The sequence below is a fragment of the Anomalospiza imberbis genome, chromosome 1 (assembly GCF_031753505.1).
Source record: "Anomalospiza imberbis isolate Cuckoo-Finch-1a 21T00152 chromosome 1, ASM3175350v1, whole genome shotgun sequence".
Lineage (NCBI taxonomy): Eukaryota > Metazoa > Chordata > Aves > Passeriformes > Viduidae > Anomalospiza > Anomalospiza imberbis.
This window is the reverse complement of record NC_089681.1, coordinates 123,707,743-123,728,014: the sequence shown is the minus strand read 5'-3', so window position 1 is coordinate 123,728,014 and position 20,272 is coordinate 123,707,743. Positions and strand designations below refer to the sequence as shown.

The window sequence follows — 20,272 nt, the reverse complement described above, 5'->3', positions numbered from 1 at the left end:
TTAACTTTATTAAGTGATTTGTTATTTGAGTCATTCCTTTCACGTGCTCTGCATTAAAATATCCACAACTGAATTCTTCTATATATGAAATAAGCCTAAAAGTGTTTGCTCTACTTATACCCTCTTTATATCACAAGAATATCACAGCTATTATCACTTACAGTAATCTGTAAGTCACTCAGTTTACTAATGTTATACCGTTTTGGTATAGCTCAAGTCATTAAAAAAAAAAGAGAAAAATATTCCATTTAAATGTGTTATTTAAAACCAATTAATAAGAAGTTCTTTTTCCAAAGGTTGTATTTTAAATTATAAAGTTATAGTTCCTCACAAAACATTCTGACAACCTTCTGAGAACCTTCACCATCATCTAAAGTCTCATAAACCCTCCATCCTCAAAAATATAAGATTAACTTAAAATAAACTTGCTTATATGTTCCAGTGGATAATCACAGAACTGATTTTGCTGTACCCAATTAACTTTCATAACTAAGAGGTTTTGTTTATATTTGCAGTAGATCAAGACAGCCCCTCTGTTTTCTCATTTGAGAAATGTCATGCAACATGGGGTGCTCTACCCAAGAAAAAATTACTATTAGCTGCAAGAAGAAAAAGCAAACAAATAAAAATCACCACCGACAAAGGCGATCCACTCTCAGGTGATAAGCATCCATATAAATCTGTGATTCAGAATTTGAGGTACTATTGTTTACACTTAGCTGCTTAGACTGCACAGGCAGAAATCCCAGAGTTAAAATGAACTGGGCAAGTGAAATTATGCAGCCTGAGGAACCTATTACTTTTTTGACCCAAACCACAGCGTCTGCACTCTGACATCCAGTGCCTAAACACACTTCATTTTTCTGCTCATTCTTTACAACCTGACTAGACCAATGGAACAGATGAAAAATGCCAAGTAATAACAACAACATAACTAGAAGTTCTGTGCTTGTATTATAAAAGCAGAAACTGAGATAAGATTTACTCACTGGAGGGGAGAAATGATATCCAGGAGGACTTTGAAAGGCTTATGAGGGGAGTCAGGGCAGTTCCAAGCACAAATACAGGCTGGGTGGAGAATGGATTGAGAGCAGCCATAGGGAGAAAAGACTTGGGATATTCAAGGACAAGCAGTACAACATGACCCAAAAATGTGCACCTGCAGCCCACAAAGCCAAGTGTATCCAGGGCTGCATTCAAAGCAGCGTGGCCAGCAGGGCCAGGGAGGTGAGACCCCACCTGCAGTGCTGCATCCTGATCTGAAGCCCCAGACATGGATATGGACCTACCAGAGTGAGTCCAGAGAAGGAACACAAAGATGATCAGAGGGCTGGAGTCCCTTTCCTATGAAGACAGAGAAAGTTGGGGTTGTTGGGTGAAGAAGGTTCCAGGAAAACCATGCAGCAGCATTTCAGTAATTAAAGGAGTCCTACAAGAAAGATCACTTTTTACAAGTGCAGGTAGTGATCGGACAAGGGGAATTTTAAACTGACAGAGAGTGGGTTTAGGTTAGCTATTAGAAAGAAATTTCTTACAATGAGAGTGATGAAGCACTGGAACATGTTGCACAGAGAGGTGATGGATGCCTCATTCCCAGAAACATTCAGGGTCAGGTTGGATGGGGTTTTGAGCAACTTGGTCTGGTGGACAGTGTCCTTAACAGTGGTTGGGGGGCTGAGGATTTGAAACTACATGGCCTATAAGGTCCTTTTCAACCCAAACGATTGTATGATTCTGAAACTATATCACAGACAGGACAATGGTACAGACCATCTTTCTTTTAAGTACAAGGACTAGAAAATAAAAAAGGAGAAATATTCCAGTTTACATAAAGGAAGTCAAGAACTGAAATTCCTAAAAATTAATACAGATCTAGTGGTGAATTTTAACAAGTGACTAGATCTCAGCTGGCATTACTTACTGAAGTTCAAAGTCATCAGATACACTGAAGCATTTGCTCTTAAAAAATTTGCTTGCTATCACACAGGAAGCATGTATGGAAAAGTCAGGAACTGAACTGAGATTTGTAACTGAATATATTTAAACACATACACCGTGCTAGTTTATGCAAATCAGAACAGTTGTACATCTTAACAGCTTTATTTTGTCTATCATATCAAGTTGGAACTGGTAAATTTAAGTCTAAATGCCTAAAAAATGTATTTAATAACTTAAAGTAGAGCTGCAGATTATAAAAATTATCATGGATTTTTCATTACCCCAGCCTCAAAACTTTAATTAAAATTCCCTGTCTCTCATGTACAGCTAGCTTTAGTTAATACACCATTAATTGACACATGAAGTAGTTCAAAGGAAGAAGATACTTTTGACGAAACCTTGTCATTTACAGATTTAACTGCATATATACAACAATATAGCACCACTCCAGAAATCTGGGGCTCTTTTTAGATTACTTGAGGTTTATACTGTGGTTTGCTTCAGGGTCCTGGTTTTGTAGTCACGCATGCTGGGGACCTGGTTAGAAAATGTCATGGTTCCCATCCAGTTCCAGGAGCTCCATCCCTTAGAGCACAAGCCAAGCTCTATCCAAAATGGTGCTGGGGGGAGGTGCCCAGGGCTAAGCCTAACCCCAGTGACCAGAAACTCTCCTATGTATTCACTTGTTCATCCAAGTAAATGTGCCCTTAAAAAAGGAAAGGAAGATGGAGATTCTGAACAATATGCCAAAACCAAATACAGATGACTTTGTTTTGAATCTCAACTGCTGTGTTGTCTTTCCCACAAGGGAAGAATACGTATGTAAAGAAGAAGAGTAAACAGAAATTATGAAAAAGTCGATGATGCTTGGAATACAAAACTGTAAAATGCCAAATCCTCTGCTTTTGGAAGCAAAGGAGTAACCAGTGCATTTAAACCTTTTTCAGATTTTGGCCTTCTTAGATACACAAAACAAAAGATTATTCAAGAGATGATTATAGATGTCTAATGTTTGCTAGCAGTTTCCAGTTCTCAAGGTTCCCAGGCACAAACTGCATCACTAGATTTAGCTTACATTTCTTAAATTGGCACAACTAAAATAAGAAAGTTATTTCTTTTGGCATCTTAGAAGAATTAGAAACATTGATTTAGTATACCTAAAAAACTCACTGTAAAATACAGTGTTGTAAATATATGTACACCATATGTTTGTTTCCTATTTTCACTTTTATTCAAGCTAAGTTTGTTGAACATAACAGTTATCCTGTCATTGTTAGTATTTTAGAAACCTACCAATGATACAGGTGAAATTATGAACATAAATATTTCTATATAGATACATCGGAATATTCCAATGAAAATAAGTATAATTTCATGTACTTTTGCATATTTCATCCCTACTTTAATTATTCACAAATTTTATCTAGCCTTTTTAATAACAAGTATTAAAAATAAAAGCAGCTGATCTCCTTTGTAGGAGTTGCTTATTTAATTACTAAGTCTAAGATAGCACAGATAGTAGATGAGATAAATACTTCTACTGATTATTTGTGAACCAGAAAGATTACTCTGTAGTATTGCTATTTTGTTATCTATGCAGTATTCTTTTGCTTTATGGCCTTAAAATCTATACATATGGAATATAATGTTCCAGTAAACAGTATTAGCAAAAAATGTATATTCTTATTCTGTCAAAAATTCTAGGGGAGAAAGGTCAAACGTCTTCTTGACAGTCATAATTTCAGATAATACTGTATTTATTGATGTTTAAAATTTTGGTTGTACTAAATATTCCTGAATAGTCAGAGCAGTTATAGTACTAGCATTTTCAAAATACTCCAAAAGCCCCAAAATATTTTACTGAAAATAGCAGGCTTGCTTGCTTGGCAGAGTTGGCAGAGTTATGCATACTTTTTAGATCTATCAAATGTTGCAAAAACACATGTCTTCTCTTTTATGGGACACCACGATTGCTCCATTTGTGGTAAATTTGCCCTGAGACACAGAATTTTCCAAAGAAAATTGCATTACAATGGCCCACATCATGCCATCTGTTTTAAAAACTCTCCAGTGATTTCTATGGAGGATAGTCTTAAAAATAAATGGAACAACATGTCCCCAAGAACTTTTTATACCTAGCTTAAATACTTTTCATGAAAAGTATTCTGAAAATTTTAGAAAGCTGTAACATTACCACTAAGTTATGCCCTTAACATTCATCTATTCCCAAATGGGTGAGAAGGGTTCATGGACTGACTGTAAGACATGGGAAAGAGCTCCATGGCTGCAGAGCAGGTAATGATCCCCAGAATGCAGGAGTTGTATGGGGAGCCCCAGGTTTCCCAGGAGATAATTCTTGCTGGCTCCCTTCCCTTCTACTCACACCCCCATCAGTAACACCCTGTGCTGCTGTGGCAGCAGCAGAGCAGCCAACAGCATCATTCATGTCACAATAAGTAAGCAGCCATGGAGCCACAGTCCTGGAGAGGCCCGAAGGCCATGAGGAAAAAGTTTGGGATCTGACAGTCTAATATTACCCTCACATTTCACCAGTGCCATCTTAGTTCTTACAGAAGATACTCAGCAAACAGTGCAGATGACACAGCCACACAGAAGCCCATGGACTGGGGGAAGGAGTGGTACAATTCTTTTAGCCTGTGTCAACACTGTGAACAAATTTCGCCATGCCAAATACCTTAAATGCACTTCACCTGCTCTAGAGAACATAAAGGAAAAAATATTGTCACGTCCTGTTATTGTCTACTCTAAGAGACACAAATACAAATACTCTCTTATTTCTCTGACACAAAGCAGAACTTTAAATTTTAATGCTGCAAGAACACCATGACCTTCCTTCTTTGGTTACTTTTGAAAATGAAATCTCTGTAAAACACCAAAGTGTGCATAAAGTTCAGATTTCTGATTATATAAACAAATACTTTATATAAAGCAGCATAGCATCCTTATTTACACTGCACCAGATCTGTTACTTTGTAACAGATACAGAAACATGTCCAGAAATTCCCTGATGAAGTCATCTGAAACCCCTTTCAAAAGAACAATAACCTTCTGCATCAGTACAGCTTCATATTTGTTCTATTTGATTTACAAATAGAACAAAAGTTCCTATGAACTTCATTAAATGGCTGTTATTGAATAATTCCAATCTTTTCATAGCACAGCAAATGTTCTTAGATTGTTAGTATCTGTTAGTCAAATTTTATAGATATAAATAGTAATTCTAAAATACCCCAGAAGTATATTGAATCTAACTCCCACCATCTGCACACACAGAATGTCACTGGTTTTGCAACACCACTTCACATGGATGAGCTGTGTTTGGGACTGGTCTGGTTTGGGTTTGTTTGAATATGAATGATGTAAGACAGCATTTCTTTTTCATATTTAGAATGGCTTTAGTCATGCAGATGATATGCCTGTCAAAATAGGACCAAACTGGAATACTAACAATAAAAAAAAAAAAGACATGCAAAACATAATAAAAAAATTCTAACAACTTGATATGAAATCACAGTAATTGCAACGTCAACATGAAGCCACTTCGTTCCCTTGTCAAAGAACCTTTTATGCCCTTGACACCTTCCAGACATGAGAGCCTCTAGTTTATCCTTGATCCCACTTTGATCCTTGAGCTTCTTTCTTCTGAGCACCATTCTACATCTAACTGGATGTTGCTCCCTCACCCCAAGAGCTTGTTTGTTCCTCTTGGGCTCTGGAATTCACTAGGGGCTTAGTTTATTCCCTCAAAGATTCCTTTCTCTACCCATTCCAAAGCCACAGCAAATTGCCTGGAGCACAGACTGCTCCTTTCACCCTTCAGGAGGAGTGTGACCTTCTTGAATATTCTACCTCCCATTCTCGCATTCTTGTGATTCAAGAGGACCCATCAGGAGATACAGTGTTCCTTCTCTGCCTGAGCAAGGCGTGATCACTATGTTTCCACTCAGGTCAACAGGTTTTTGAAAAACCCAATAGCATTTCCAGAGTATCTCTCAAACACACAACTATTTATCACTGTGTTTTAACCTATTAAGAAAGTGGTTCTAAACATCTCTCTCACGCACACAGAAAAGTGGAGGGGGGTGGGACATGACAGATTATATTTGATTGTGCCTATTTGTACAAACTTTTACTTCTGCTTTGCTCTGGCAGTCAATCTGTTATCTTCTCTCACAACCATCCTGAGCAGTAGCACTTTGGGTGTCCAAAGTAGCAATTGTCAGAGTGCAATTTATACAAATAATACAATCCATTCCTTCATTTGAAAAGCAAAGACTCATTTAACTCTAAGCATCTTTGCCTAGGAGCACTTTTACACACTGCAAAATTTTAGCCACGACACTCAGTAAACAGGAAAGGAGAATGACTCTTCACATATCACTAACTGCTGTAATTATCTCAAGTAGAAAAGTAAATATTTTGTTATGGAAATACAGCCAATCGACACTGCAAGAAAATGTAAATCAAGTGTTTTGAGACAAAGAGACAATCTGGGCAGTGACTGTCCACTGGTAAAAGGACACCAGCAAACTCACTATCCCCTATATCAAGTCTGTACTAACCAAAGCAGATACAGAATTTTAAAAATTACACAATTAAGTCAAACACATGAAAGTATTCTCCAAGTTTTACTGGAATTCCATTTCAGAAGAGCAGGGTGGAGGTGGGAAGCTCTCACCTACTCTGCAAGGCAATAATTATTCAGGAAAAAATATTTAATGCTTTCTCTTTTCCCTTTCATTTCCTAAACATGCCAGCTTTCCCCAGCCTTGGGACACACACACACACACTCACAGCCAAATAAACCAACCTCATCAAAACCAAAAAACGATGACAGAAACAAAAACAAAAAACACACAAACACACATAAATTAAAAAAAAAAACAAACCACTAAACAAAAACCACCATGAAACCCTGCAAAACAGCTGACTTGTAGAGTAGAAATTCACTTTCTGTCTGCTGTAGTTGCCTCCACCACAGTCACCACTAGCAGTGCCTTATCACCGTTTGAAGGGAGCCCAAGCAGATCCCACTTTCACAGATCCTAATTCCCCGAGTGCATTATCAACATCCAGTGGAAAAGAAAAGCAGGAACAGCTCAAGGACACAGAAATGGAGGAGGCAGCAACAGAGATGTAAAAATCAGGGCTGCATGGGCAGTCAGAGGATGTAAAATGGAGATTAAGACAGACATAGTTACAACTTTCTTCAGCTGCTGTTCTAGTGGTCTGTTTGAGGAAATGCAACAAGTATTTCTTACAAAATATTATGGAAAAGAATGGACAATAAAGGAAGTTGAATAAGCTCAACTTTGAGCTGAGCTCATCTGATGCACATTTCACTGACTTTATGATTCTGTGGTGTAGGAAAAGGCTTACACACAGAGATTAACAATCTTATTTTAAAGACCTAGTTCTATGCATGACCATGTATTTTGATGTAGTGTGAGAACTAAAGAATTCTCTAGATTATATTGGTAAGTTTTCATATTTCTAAGACTGTTACAACTGTTAACAGGAAAAAAACGATCATATAATGCACAGCTAATAATCAATGAAGAGCAGTATACAGAAACAACAGTGATCTAGGACAGACGGCTGTATCTGAGACTGATGACTGAAATTTTAGTTCTCTAAGAAGTAATGTATATATTTTACAAATTTATAGAAAACAGAATTGTAAACAGTTTCAATATCGCAAGGTCAAGACAAACAGAAGAATAATTAAAACTTCTAGCTCCAGAGGCAGGAATTCATCATGGTCTAATCTAATTCCCTCGAAGTATGAGCAGGTTAGAAGCTATCTGCATATGTTTTCCATGCATCTGCTACAAGGGAAATGACACAAATACACCTTGGAAAAAACACACAGGAAATAAACTCACAACACCAGAAGTCAGACCTCAATAGCAAGAATTATGATGCACTGATTTTAAACTATACATCATTTTTTCAACAAAACTTCAAAGTTTAAGAAACATTGCTCATATCTCAGTATATTTAGAACAAGTAAACCTTAAAAGGAGTTGGAACAGGAGTCTGACAGCATCAGCCTTCCTCATTTACCATTGCCTTGCTTTATCATATTCACCCTCTTATGTACAGATCCATAGACTAATACAGTCATTTGACAGCATTCAGTATTCATTAATTTTACTAGTCTAGAAACTTTTGAATAGTTTTTACTAAAAATGTATCTTCCTGAGCTAAAATTGCTTCAATGTCTTTGTAATGTAAATTCTTTTACTGTACACCTATCAAGGGGCACAGGTCTATCTCATTAGTTCAGACTATGAAATACCAGACAATATTTCTCTCTGATTCATATAACATGTCACAGAACTGCAGCTTTTACTAAAAAGATTTTTAAAATTATGTAATTCCAAGCTATATACTTTATAAGCATTATTTAGCATTATTATATTCAAGATTATAAATACTGATGAGTAGTTCATACAGAATAATTTACAGGAAATATATTTTTTTAAATTAAGTGTGATCATCAAATTCACAGAAGTACAATCCTTGGAAACAGCCTCTCAGTGTGAAGAGTCACACCTAAAAATTAAGATGCAATGTTGTTTACTCCTTCTTCAATATTTAAAATATGAGACCTTAAAAAATATGACAGTAACAGCTTTGCTTAAATATCTTCACAGACGAGACCGACTCAGTATTAGATTTCATTATAAACTAAAATTATCTGAGTGTTTAGTCCTCTGTTCTTGTAACATTATTGTTTTAATGACTTAGTCTTGTATTATAAGGTTATTTTAGACTCCATAGGGACAACACTCTGTGGCTTCTGGTAAGGGTGTGCAAAATTGATGCTCAGTGAACCCCAATCTGCATGAGGCATCTAATGACATGTTTCCTCAGGCTGTAAATGACTAGGCACAATGGTCCTTGTGATCAACTCCAAAAGAGGATGACCACGATGATGTTGATTTTAAAAAAAATAACAGAAATACTGCAAATATAATGCCAAATATTTAGTAGTATGCATACACATAGCCCCAGTTACAGAGTTGGTTTCTGTCAGGCATATGATGGAAATAAAAACATTTGTCATGTACTGGACTTCATGTACTTCATTCAGATCTAAAGTGACCCCAGCCAGGGTTAGTCACTTGGGTCAGAACTGTTTCTCTAACTACCACTTCAAAGTGCAATTCCTGTAAGTAACTAAACTGTCAGATGGATTCTGGCAGCCATAAATTTAATCATTTTCACAACTGCAATGAATATTTGCTGCCATATTCAGCTTGCAGTCAATAGAAATTTATATGGAAGGTATGCATACTTATATAAAGACACTCGTGTTCTAAAGTCCAAGTACTTATGGACTAGGTAGCAGAATATTTTGTATTAGGTTAAGATTAGAAGATTGGAAAACACAGAAAAGCAAAAAAAAAAAAAAAAAAAAAAAAAAAACCAAAACAAAACATAAACTTCCAAAAATATTTTAAAAATGTTTTTGGTTTTAATAATTCTTTAAATAAATAAATTTATGCAAGAGGTGTGAAACATTGTATTGTTGATTAGGCTATCTTTCAAAAAAATTAAATTCACCATGTATTATTCACAAAGAAAAACAACCCTTTTCCAATGGATTAATAAATCATTATTCTAGTTGTTATTATATCCATACCAATGAAATATTTAACACAGGCATCAAAATGTTTTTAAGGATAGGTACAGGAAAATATTTAGAGAAATGACACTGAATTTAGGTATGACATAGGTACTAAATCCTCTAAAAGTCTGATTGTTCTTTCTCTTGCTTGCTAATGCTATCCTCCACTTCCCACTGGAATAGATTTATTTACCTCAGCACTGATAAATCTAAAGTAATGTACATTAAAAAAAAAATCACAGCAGTACACTTAAAGTGATGACCAGTGAGCTCATCACTGATGAGTTACCACTCAGAAATATAATAATAAATTGGAATTATAATCAGAAAATATCAGCTCTGTGCATGACAGCATTCAAAAATAAAAGTATTCAGAAAAAAATTCAGAATAAAACAATTTATTTCATTGTACAGATCCCTGGTATACTTGCATTCTGAATAACATGCAAAGCTTTATGGATTTGCAAATTGATTACAGCAAAACTGAAAAAAGAGGACAAAAAAATGGAACATAAAAAATGAGAATACACTAGAATTCTTCCATCTTCAAAATGAAGCAGGCCTATCTCAGATATCTGTAAAATAATAAATGTATACAGAGTGTTGGAACCTGAAGGAACACACTGGGCATCCTCTGCCTATTCTTTTCTGGATAATCACTGTTAGGAGACATCATACTAGTCCAGACAGACTTTCATCCAGTAAAGCTATTCTTGTGCTTTCAAGAAGGATGAAGAACAATCCCATTCACCTGCCTCACTAATAGTACCTTGATAAGGATATATATAAGCCACAGTTAATTTTGAGTACGATATGCAGAATTTGACTCTCAAAGAAAAAAAAGCAACAAAAATCCCAAACAAATAACCTCCCCCCCGCCCCCCAATAAACAAAGAAAAACAGACAAACTGATGAATAGTAATTATTTTTCTCTGGAAAAAATAACTAAATGCTACAATGTTTACCACACTATGCAGTGTGGGTGTTCACTTGCCACATATATAACACATACTTCCCATAAAAACAGAGAAGGGGCAAACAAACAAAGTATTTAACTGGCAATACATAGTTTTCAAAAAATATGTAGATAATAACCAATGTAAACATCCCTTTTAGTTATAATTGTGCTTGCAGTCATTTACAGAATCCAACTTCAACTATACTGAGGAATGTATTCTACATTATCAACTCTTCAAAAGAATCCATCTACAATGCAGAAGATTCTTCTCCATGATAAACTTAATGACCACATGTAAGGTCTTCATCATGCTATTTACAACCATTTTAAGGCATTTAATAGTATTATGAGGCTTTCAAAGTATTAAGTTAGGTTATGCTGTCATGAACTTTCTTTCCTTCCCTCTTCTTCTTCCATTCTATTAGGCTATCTTAAAAAAAGAAATATTCAGTGGAGTATGTGTTAAATCTGAAGAATCAATGACAACATTGTTGAAGACAAGGTAAGATTCAGTATTATCTTTTTTTCTCCAACACCCACAAGTTGAAAATCATTACCACAGCTGTTCTGCCTTCAGGTGCTTGATTTTTTAACAGTTTAAAATCTCTCTGAACTTTGTACTTTGCACAAGGAACTTTCATTTAAATAGCCACACCATTTCTTGCATATCCATAAAACATTTAAATGGCTGTAGAAGACACTGTTTTAAAGTGTTTGAAACATTCAGGTTATATAATAAAAGTAAGCATACAAGTTAAATGCACCTCTGTACACTGTCTACACATCCCTCAAAGATAGACCTGGATGAAAATAAATTTTGATATTAACATGCAATAATGATCTACACATATGATTCATATTCATTTGTTATTATGAAGAACAGTGATCAACATACATGTTGATATGAAAGCAAAAGGCTCAGAAACAAGATATCATTTTGGAATATGGGCATCAAGTTCCTGGGAGAAGAACAGCATTTCATTCCTTCATGGGTTAATAAATTGCTCTCACAGCTTAAATGAGATGGCACCTGCTCTGTCAAATACATATTTGCATTTCCAAAGAATGAGAGCAGCAAAAAAGACCAGGGGAGGAGTAATGAAACTTTTCCCGAATAAATTAAAGAACTCTATATGGGGAAGGGATGAAGCATTTGAATCTGAATGAAAACTGCAGAACGTGACAAGAAATATGTACAAGAATTGGAAAACCTTTCCTGCTTGTGATGCTCTCCAGTGAAAATCAGCCAAGAATGTAAATAATGCAAGAAAAACTGGAGCTTGACCAAATAGCAAATCCAAAGAGTTGTAACTTGTCAGGATACATAGATTTTGATCTCATTTTAGTACAAATAAACAAAGCAGGAATGTCTCAGTTCTACAACTGCTGTCATTAAGTCCTTGTTCCACAGTAGTTCATTTTGGATTTGGAAAATAATGCTTTTATTTTATTTTACTTTAAGATGGTAGATGAATTGTGGATTAATTACAGAAGCTTTCAAGATTTCTAGATGATGAAAGCATTCTTCCATCCCCATAGGAGTCATTATCTTTTTAGTTAGGGTCCTGGACTAACCATGCAGAACTCACTGTCTCCATATATCATCACATTAAGGTACTGAAAGGGTCATCTCTTCCTTTAGATGGACAGCATTTTGAGTCACAAATCCAAAGTGAAAAATGAAAAAGCTCCAAAATGAAAAAGTTTAATGGAGTGACCACAGCCTTCAGGCATGTGCCCTGAATTGAGATAAGGTCAGAGGGAATATGGCCTAAACCCTGCAGGAGTGCTCTTAAAAGTATACTTTTTTTCTATAGCCCATATATTCTTATTACTTTCCTTTACAGCTACCTGCCTGTTAAACTCCACTGAAATATGACTGAATATGTTCCTGTTAGCTGGAGAACTGTAAGATTCTACAAATTCTTCTGTCATTGATAGATGACCTACCTGGACTTCATCAGCTCATCAGACATTAATAAGAACACACAAAAAATCTTAGAAGAAGAAGACTTGAACAACTTGCTCACTAAATAGGCAACTAGATATAAGTACTGGAACTTCAGCAAGACTCTTTTTCTCAACGCCAGTAGAGATATGTAACAATCACCACCCTGGTGTACTGTGCAATACAGGGATTGAACACTCGTATAAGCTGGTTTTGTAGTTTCTGGGTGAATATTTATAGGAAAAAGTCTGAGACAGAACATAAAGCTTTTCTATGAGTAATTTTTTTTGAATTTATAAAAGCAAAACATTTCATAACACGATATTTTACAACGTGAGGAAAACAAAATAACCACTTGGCATTTTAAATTTAAAGAGGAAGTAAAAGAACATTCTTATCAGAGTACTATACTGTTTTTAACAACATCTAATATTCAAAGCTGGGAGTTTTCCCAGGATTCATCCAGTCATTCTACTTCTATGAAATGTTGTGTCAACAGCACTAAGCCTAACAAAGGGCAGTACAAATTTTTGTATCTCAGTTATATGAGATCATATTGTTTAGGTTTGAATTCTTTGACATAGAAGTTGTCAGGCTGTTTAAACACAAACATCTTCATTGGTGCTTTTAAAGTAAAAACAGACAAAATGACCCACTGTACATCCTGAGGAAAAGTAGCTGCAGTACTACACAATTTTGAATTAAAAACAGCATGTGAAGACAAACCTTATCACAGATCCAATAGTTTTTCAATGGGTATGACATGTGGAACAAAGCAAACCTAAATGCATAAGGCTTCAGAGTTTCAAAGTAAATCCAGGATTTTTAGAAAGGCCTGTAATTTTATTTTTCACTAAAAACATTGCTGGAATATTTTATATCAATAATGAATTAAGACAGACTTTTTGGTAAAAACATACCATTGTCATGTTTTTGGGACATGAAGAAAAATAGAAATGCTCCAGACTACTTGTTTATTTAGATATGTTTAAAAATAGGTCCTTTGATATTTAACTTCTGGTACATGGCCCATTCTAATGAACTACTGTTTTAAGGCTATTTTACTTTGTGTTTATATTCAGTAATGCATGGAGAAGACTTGACACTTTCTTAGGAGTTCAATTCTTCCTTATTTTCCTAGCTGATAAAATATCCAATGGTGTAATTTATCTCACACAAAGAGGGACGTCTCAAAATTAGATTTTAAACTGTGAACAAGGCACACTAGCCAGGCACCCTTTATAATGAATTGAGAGACCTGGATACATTCAGAATGTGCTTCAACTGACCTATAAAGGATGCTCATCTTCAAATTAAAATTTACCCCAGCAGGTGCTTTTGACTTTCCCTTAGTAATAATGGGAGAGACAGAAGGTAGCCAGATGGTATTTAGATATTGAACAGAAGACAGAATAGACACATTAATGTATATTTTTAACATTTTATAAGCTTTATTTCTAAATTATTACCAAGTTATCAAAATCTAAATAAATAGGCAAAGATATTGAGTAAAATATTCTAGGGGTGTACAAAAGCAGAAAGGAGATTAAATCAAGTTTTACATATCTAAACCTAAATCTTTTCACAGAATTGCTATAAATTTTAGAAAAAGGTTTTCATTGAATATTGTAGATGCCGGCAAACCCAATGGGAATAATGATGATGTCTAACTCCAGTTCAGAAGGCTGAATGATTTCTTTATTATAATTATGCTATGATACATTAATATACTATATAAAAGAGGGTACTAAAAACTACATGCTTTCTCTAACTACCATATATAACTCACTCACAACTCATGACCTTCTCGTGAGAATCCAGACACAGGTGGATCCGATTGGCCATCAGGCCCAAACAATCCACCATGATCCAACCAAGCAATCACCCTAGGTAAACAATTCTCCAAACACATTCCACAAGAGAAAAACAAGGAGCAGAAACAGAAATTGTTTTCTTTCTCTGTGAACCTCTATGACAAATCCTGAGAGAGAAAGAAGTGTGCTTGCCACAATTGAAGACTAAATAGAAAAAAGAATTTAAAAATTTTTAAAAAGGTAAGTATTATATTTCCTTTTGCTTGCTTAATTTATTCCTGCTTGTAATCACATATCTTTCAGTTTTCATCTACTTCAGAATCTTTTTTTTGCTATAAATGATAACTCTTTTTTTTCTTTATTCTCATTTTTCTTTCTTCCCTTCTTAAAACCTATTCCTGGCATAATATTATCTCCCATTCACTTGATTAATTCATAAATTCATGCAGGACACAGGAGAAAATCCATAATTAAAGAGGCAAAAACAGCAGCAGACCCTTGAGTGTCAGGACGCAGTGGTTCATATTTTTATGTCTAGGCCATAGTCTCTAGATTTAGAAGAAAACACTATTTTTCCTTTCAGAAGATAAGACAGCAAAATTTGCTGATTTCACACCACCTGAGATTTTCTCCTGGGCTGATACAGCTGCCTCACTATTTGCCATTCCTCTAATTCACTTTAATTTAGCTTTTCAGTTCTCTAAGAGTACAAACATACAAGTATGTCAGTGCATGAAAAAGCCACATACCCTTCAAGAGCATCTAGGATTGATTTCAGGTAACTTCCAAACTCAAACCAGTGTATAAATCAGAAGTGTCCACCTGGGGACAAATTTAGATCAAAGTGAATAAATTTGACTCATTGCTTTTACTTTACACAATATGCTTTAAAGGACAAAGGAGAAAAGAAAGACATTTCTATTAACTGTGTGAGTTTTCCCCATTTCCTGACTAAACCAACAACGCATTGGAATGCTTCATAATAACCACAGGGCCACCTTATATGCAAGCAAAGCACCATATCACAGCAGAAGGCTCACAGATTTGGATGCACCAACATTAACTTTCCTGAAAATTTTCATCACATCTCTTGAGATTGTTACTACTGCAAGGACTAGAGAGTGAGCTTCTCATTACAACTACTGAGCACTAGATATCTCATTGAATGTCTAATGAAAAAAACCGTAACAATTTCAAACCAAGTAATCAAAATGTGGCTGAAAATCAACCTAAAGCTAATTAAGTAATTTACGGCATTTGTATTAATTAAATATTTCTGCCACCATAAGAAAAATAATTCCTAAAATCCTTAACAAAGAAGAAAGAAGTACCTAGAGGTCATTTTAGTCATGATTTACTATGCTAAACAACAAACATCTAAAAATAAAAAGCTAATCAGTCCCCAGAATTGGAAGTCAAATTAGTAACATAGAACTGACAAACATATCTGCAACTCTGCTTGTCTTTGTTTTATTTAGTTTTTAAAAAATTGTTCAGGGCAAAACAATAGTGTCAGAATTGTACACTTACATTCCAAACTTGTATTAAAGGGCAGGACGAGAAATAAACAGCCCCCAAATACTTACATTTGTTAAGCTTTTAAACTTGTGGCAAACTAACTATATCCCTTCAGGGCTAAACTGCTGCAAACATTATTCAGAGAAGTCTTATTTTCTTCAGAAACAATTAAAAAAGAAAATGTGTTCTACATTGAATAAAGCTGTTTTACAGGGTGTTTGGGGACAGTTATTCATCTCAACTCCAACTAAATAAATAAATATTTACTTCTCAACTTCCTGAATTAGCCTAAATACTTTACCTGCATCAGATAATTTCTATCTATAGCAAGAGCATTATTAGTGTCCTGAAAACTAGGTCAGGTTGACAAAATCAAGATATCAATTTCAAAGCCCGACTCTAACTTTTTTTCACTCTTTTAGGTAAGGTATTAAAAATAACTGCAAACATCAAACTCTTCTCAGTGGGACCCAGCATGTCACTTCTTCAGCTTTCCAGTACTGTCATTTTGCTGAAGTCTCCAAAGAGAAAATTATTAATAAAGTACTGTTATGAAAAACTGAAATTATGGACAAGTAATTGTCTAAAGTCTTCTATTACTGTTACTGATTATTTTGTAAGTGCCACAGGAAACAAAAAACTGACTGAAGAAACTCACAACTGAAGGTCAAGATATTCTTTACATGGAATTCTTGGCATAAAATGATTGTTTCTAATCTTTTATACCAACTTCTATTGATTAACCTGGCTGTCACATGCTACAATTCTTTCAGAGTAACACTTGGAACCTAATCTACACACAAGTGTAAAAAAAAATTGGGAATTACATCCAGAGCAAGGTGTAGTCCATATTCTTGAAATCTTTTTCACTTAGATAGGAATGCAAAGTTCAGGTGGGAATTCCTGAAGCAGGCTGCAAACTTTATTTGATAGCAACAAGCTGTAGGGAGCTTTCAGGAGGCCAGCATCCTTTTCTTCTATACCACTGCATGGTATTAATGTCTCCCAGATTTGACTGGGAGAACTTTATAACTTTAAAATAAGCATAAACATCTTCCACAAGTAGCTTCTCCTTTCCACAGGTAGAATTCTGGCTGAAATCCTCTTGATCCCACACACCAAACCACAGAACAAGACCAGTTGTTTCTGTAACCCACTCCCTTCTAATTTTCACCGCTCTTCCATAATTCCAGATACAGATGAAAATGTTTCATCATCCACTTCTCATTGAGGCCTTAAAAAGACTTGTTAAAATTGTCTGCAGAAGGCTTATGATCTAATAAAGGTCATAATAATTCAAAGAGAAGGAAACATTGTGTATTATCTATACTCAAAGAGCATCAGGATGATGCTCTTAGTCACACAGTTTAGTTTTAGTTAGTCCTATGAGGAGCAGGGAGTTGGAATCAATGACCTTTATGGATCACTTAAAACTTGAGATATTCCATGATTCTATGCTATATGCTGTTAGTTTTTATTAGATTAAATATAAAGCATGACTTCAAGCTATTATCATTCATTCTATATGTGCCATTCACAAGAACTCGGTGCTGCTGACATGCACACACAAGCCCAGTTCAATCATTCAGCCAGGTGACTGAAGCTTTCCAATATTAACCTAATTACTACTTTTACTCCCAAATGTGCTATTTACACTCTGCTTTATCAAAACGCTGCTCTAACAGGTTTCCTACAACTCTCTTATCATTCTCTTTATTCCTGTTCCAGTGATCTCATTCCATAAGCAATAAGCACCTAGACCCATTCTATAGAGACACCTGAATGACAGTTCCAGAGCAGAAACAGTGCAGAATTTCCTTAGAAGTTAAACCTAATACCTAGTGCTCTTTAAAACTATTAACTTTATTATTTTCATATTGCATGAACTCTTAAAAAAATCTGTTAATTCATGCATTGCTATTAAATACTGTTCAAGACACCTATAGGTGTTTAGAAAAGATGATTTCAGCTGGTACATAACAATTCATATATACTTCTTCCTTAAAAAATTAAGAAAGGGGGTTTTTCTTATATCTGCCTAAGAACGGCAACATCTGATGTCTGCAGGCCCCTAAATTAGATTAACAATTGTACCTAAAATTTCAAATTCACAGTGTAAAACATATCGTTCCACAAACATATCAGACTGTTGAATAATTGTTCCAGGTCTTCCCTGCCATGATAAGCAACAAAGTCCTTCTACCTTGACAAATAAACAAGAGAAGCCCCTGGAGGAAAGTGCTGCTTTGTGATGCCCCATGTTTCTTGATGCTTGTTTTCCTTCTGTACTAGATAGACATTTCAGGCTCTGAGTAATACTGGATTACCACTTTGGGGAGAAACAAGGGACTTATTTCCTGTCATGTTATCCATAAAGCATAGCATAAGTCCAGTCATTTGGGAATGCATATTAGGTTCTTGCTATGGATTTTTTTCCCGGATGCATAATGACTTTCTAAATATGTGCATCATACCATTCAAGTGCAAAGAAAAACTATTACCTTGCTACATTAGATCATTTAACCTAAATGGGAGTAGGAAACGTTGAGTAGCTTTTATAAAAACTTAAAAGACTACGTCTCCTGCTACAATTACTGGTTTTCCCCATCCTGTTGCATTGCCTTTTTTATTTTATCATAGGATTTAATAAGTTTTCCAATTTTTTTCTAACCTTACATCAACCAGATAAAACTGCTTTTGAAAATTAATAAAGTTCTACCCAAATTTGTAGAAAAACAGTCAATCAATGAAGAACCGAAGACCCTACAATCTGCTTGTTTAGCTATGGAAAAATAATACCTATGATATAGTAATCTGATTAGAAAACCTTTAATCCATCTCCAAAACAGGACACTCACAATGAAAAATGTAATTACATTCACTTCTGACAAATAAAACTGTTCTTTAAAAAGAATCAGAACAACACTGGGCCACAAAACAAACAAACAAAAAACCCTAAAACAAAACAAACCCATAACAAAACAAACCCAAAACACAAGAATGAGCTCGTGACATCAACACGTAAAGTTTAAGAAGACCAGCCTTTAAAGCCTAAGTTTGCAGCTGCATCTTTTGTCTCCTGCCCTCGCTACGTTCGCATCCACACTGGATGCCTCAGCACTTCACCGTTGTGAACCCGGCTACCAGGGGCAGCATCAGGACACTGACTGAGGTTGAGCAAAGTGATACAGGTCCACGAGGCAAATTGGCAGTAACTAGAAATCAAAGCGACGCGTCGTGACAAATTCATCACGCCACGGTTAGCTGCAACTTTCAGCTTAGCCCCTCCGCTACGCCCAGACACCCAGCCGTGCATCACGGCCCCCCAGTTCCGCGGCTCCCACCACTCCGGCCGCCCAGCGACTCGCGAACTTACTGCAGTGCGATGCGGGCGGAGGGAACGCTCGGCCCTGGGATGCGAGAGAGCGCGGCGCCCTGGGCAGCTGCGGGACCGGCCATCCAGCCGGGCCACCGCCAGCGACGGCGGCGACACCGCCGCCAGCCCCCCCGCCCCGCCCCGCCGCCGGCTGCCGCAGCCCAGCGCGCCCGGCCCGGCCCCGCGGGGTCACCGCCGCCCTCGGCCCCGCTTCTCGCCGCCCTCCGCGGCACAGCGCGGAGCCGGCAGCCGCCCTCCTCCCGGCAACGGGCAGGCGCCTCCGGGCGGCGCGGTTTTAAGCGGCGGTGCGCCAGCACATCTCCCACCCCCTTCCCGGCCGGGCGGCAGGGGGGAGGGGAGAAGCGACACACACACACTCACACACGCACACGTACATATACACACACACACACGCTCCCACTCACACACACACAGACACCCCCTCCGCAGCCCCTCCCGCCCCCGTGCAGCTGCGGTACCTGTTGTCCAGCGTCCGCATCCCCCGGGCGCCGCCCGCCGACTCCGCGCCCGCTGCGCGCTGGAGCAGCGGTGCGGCAAGACCCGCGCACCGCTCCGCAAAGCTCCGCTACCCTTTCTCCACCCGCTGCCCCGCGCCGAGAGGCGCTAAGCCCGTGCAACACTTACCCAAAGTTTACAGGCTCTCCCCGCCGGTGGCGACAGCCCAGGGCTGCCGGTCGCCCTCCCTGCTGCCCGCTGCGAGGTGGCCGGGCCGTGGCAGCGGGCGCAGCCGCGGGGGCACGGACGGGCCGAGCGCGGCCCGCCCCGCGCGTACCTGCCCGGCCGGGCGCTGCCGCGGGGCGCCGGGAAAAGGCGGCGGCCGCGGAGCGGCTCCCACGCAGGTGCGCGGGCACTGCGCCGCCGGAGTCCGCGGCTCAAGAAGCTGGGGGAGACTGCGCCCTCCCTGCCACGGCACCGTCCGGTCCTCGGCAGCCGCTGTGCCCCGGCAAGGCCGGCCCAGTGCCCGGCAGCCGCTTCAGCGGCAGCCCGCCGTGCCCGGCCCGCCAGCCCCCGTCCGGCCGAGGGACCTTCGCGAAGCTCGCTC

At 37.7% G+C, this 20,272-nt stretch overlaps 1 protein-coding gene across 6 annotated transcripts in view; it reads right to left on the bottom strand.

Annotated features, from left to right (window-relative positions):
• Window positions 1-20,065, bottom strand: part of DGKB (diacylglycerol kinase beta) — a 337,798-nt gene extending 317,733 nt beyond the window's left edge. For 5 of the 6 annotated variants that reach the window (XM_068209905.1, XM_068209932.1, XM_068209924.1 and 2 more), the window contains exon 1: window positions 19,210-19,346. The gene's annotated coding sequence lies outside the window, so the exon portion shown is untranslated. Of the gene's footprint in view, window positions 1-19,209; window positions 19,347-19,854 lie in introns of those variants that run through there. The other variant, XM_068209914.1, reaches the window with a different exon arrangement.
• Between the last annotated feature and the right edge of the window lie 207 nt (window positions 20,066-20,272).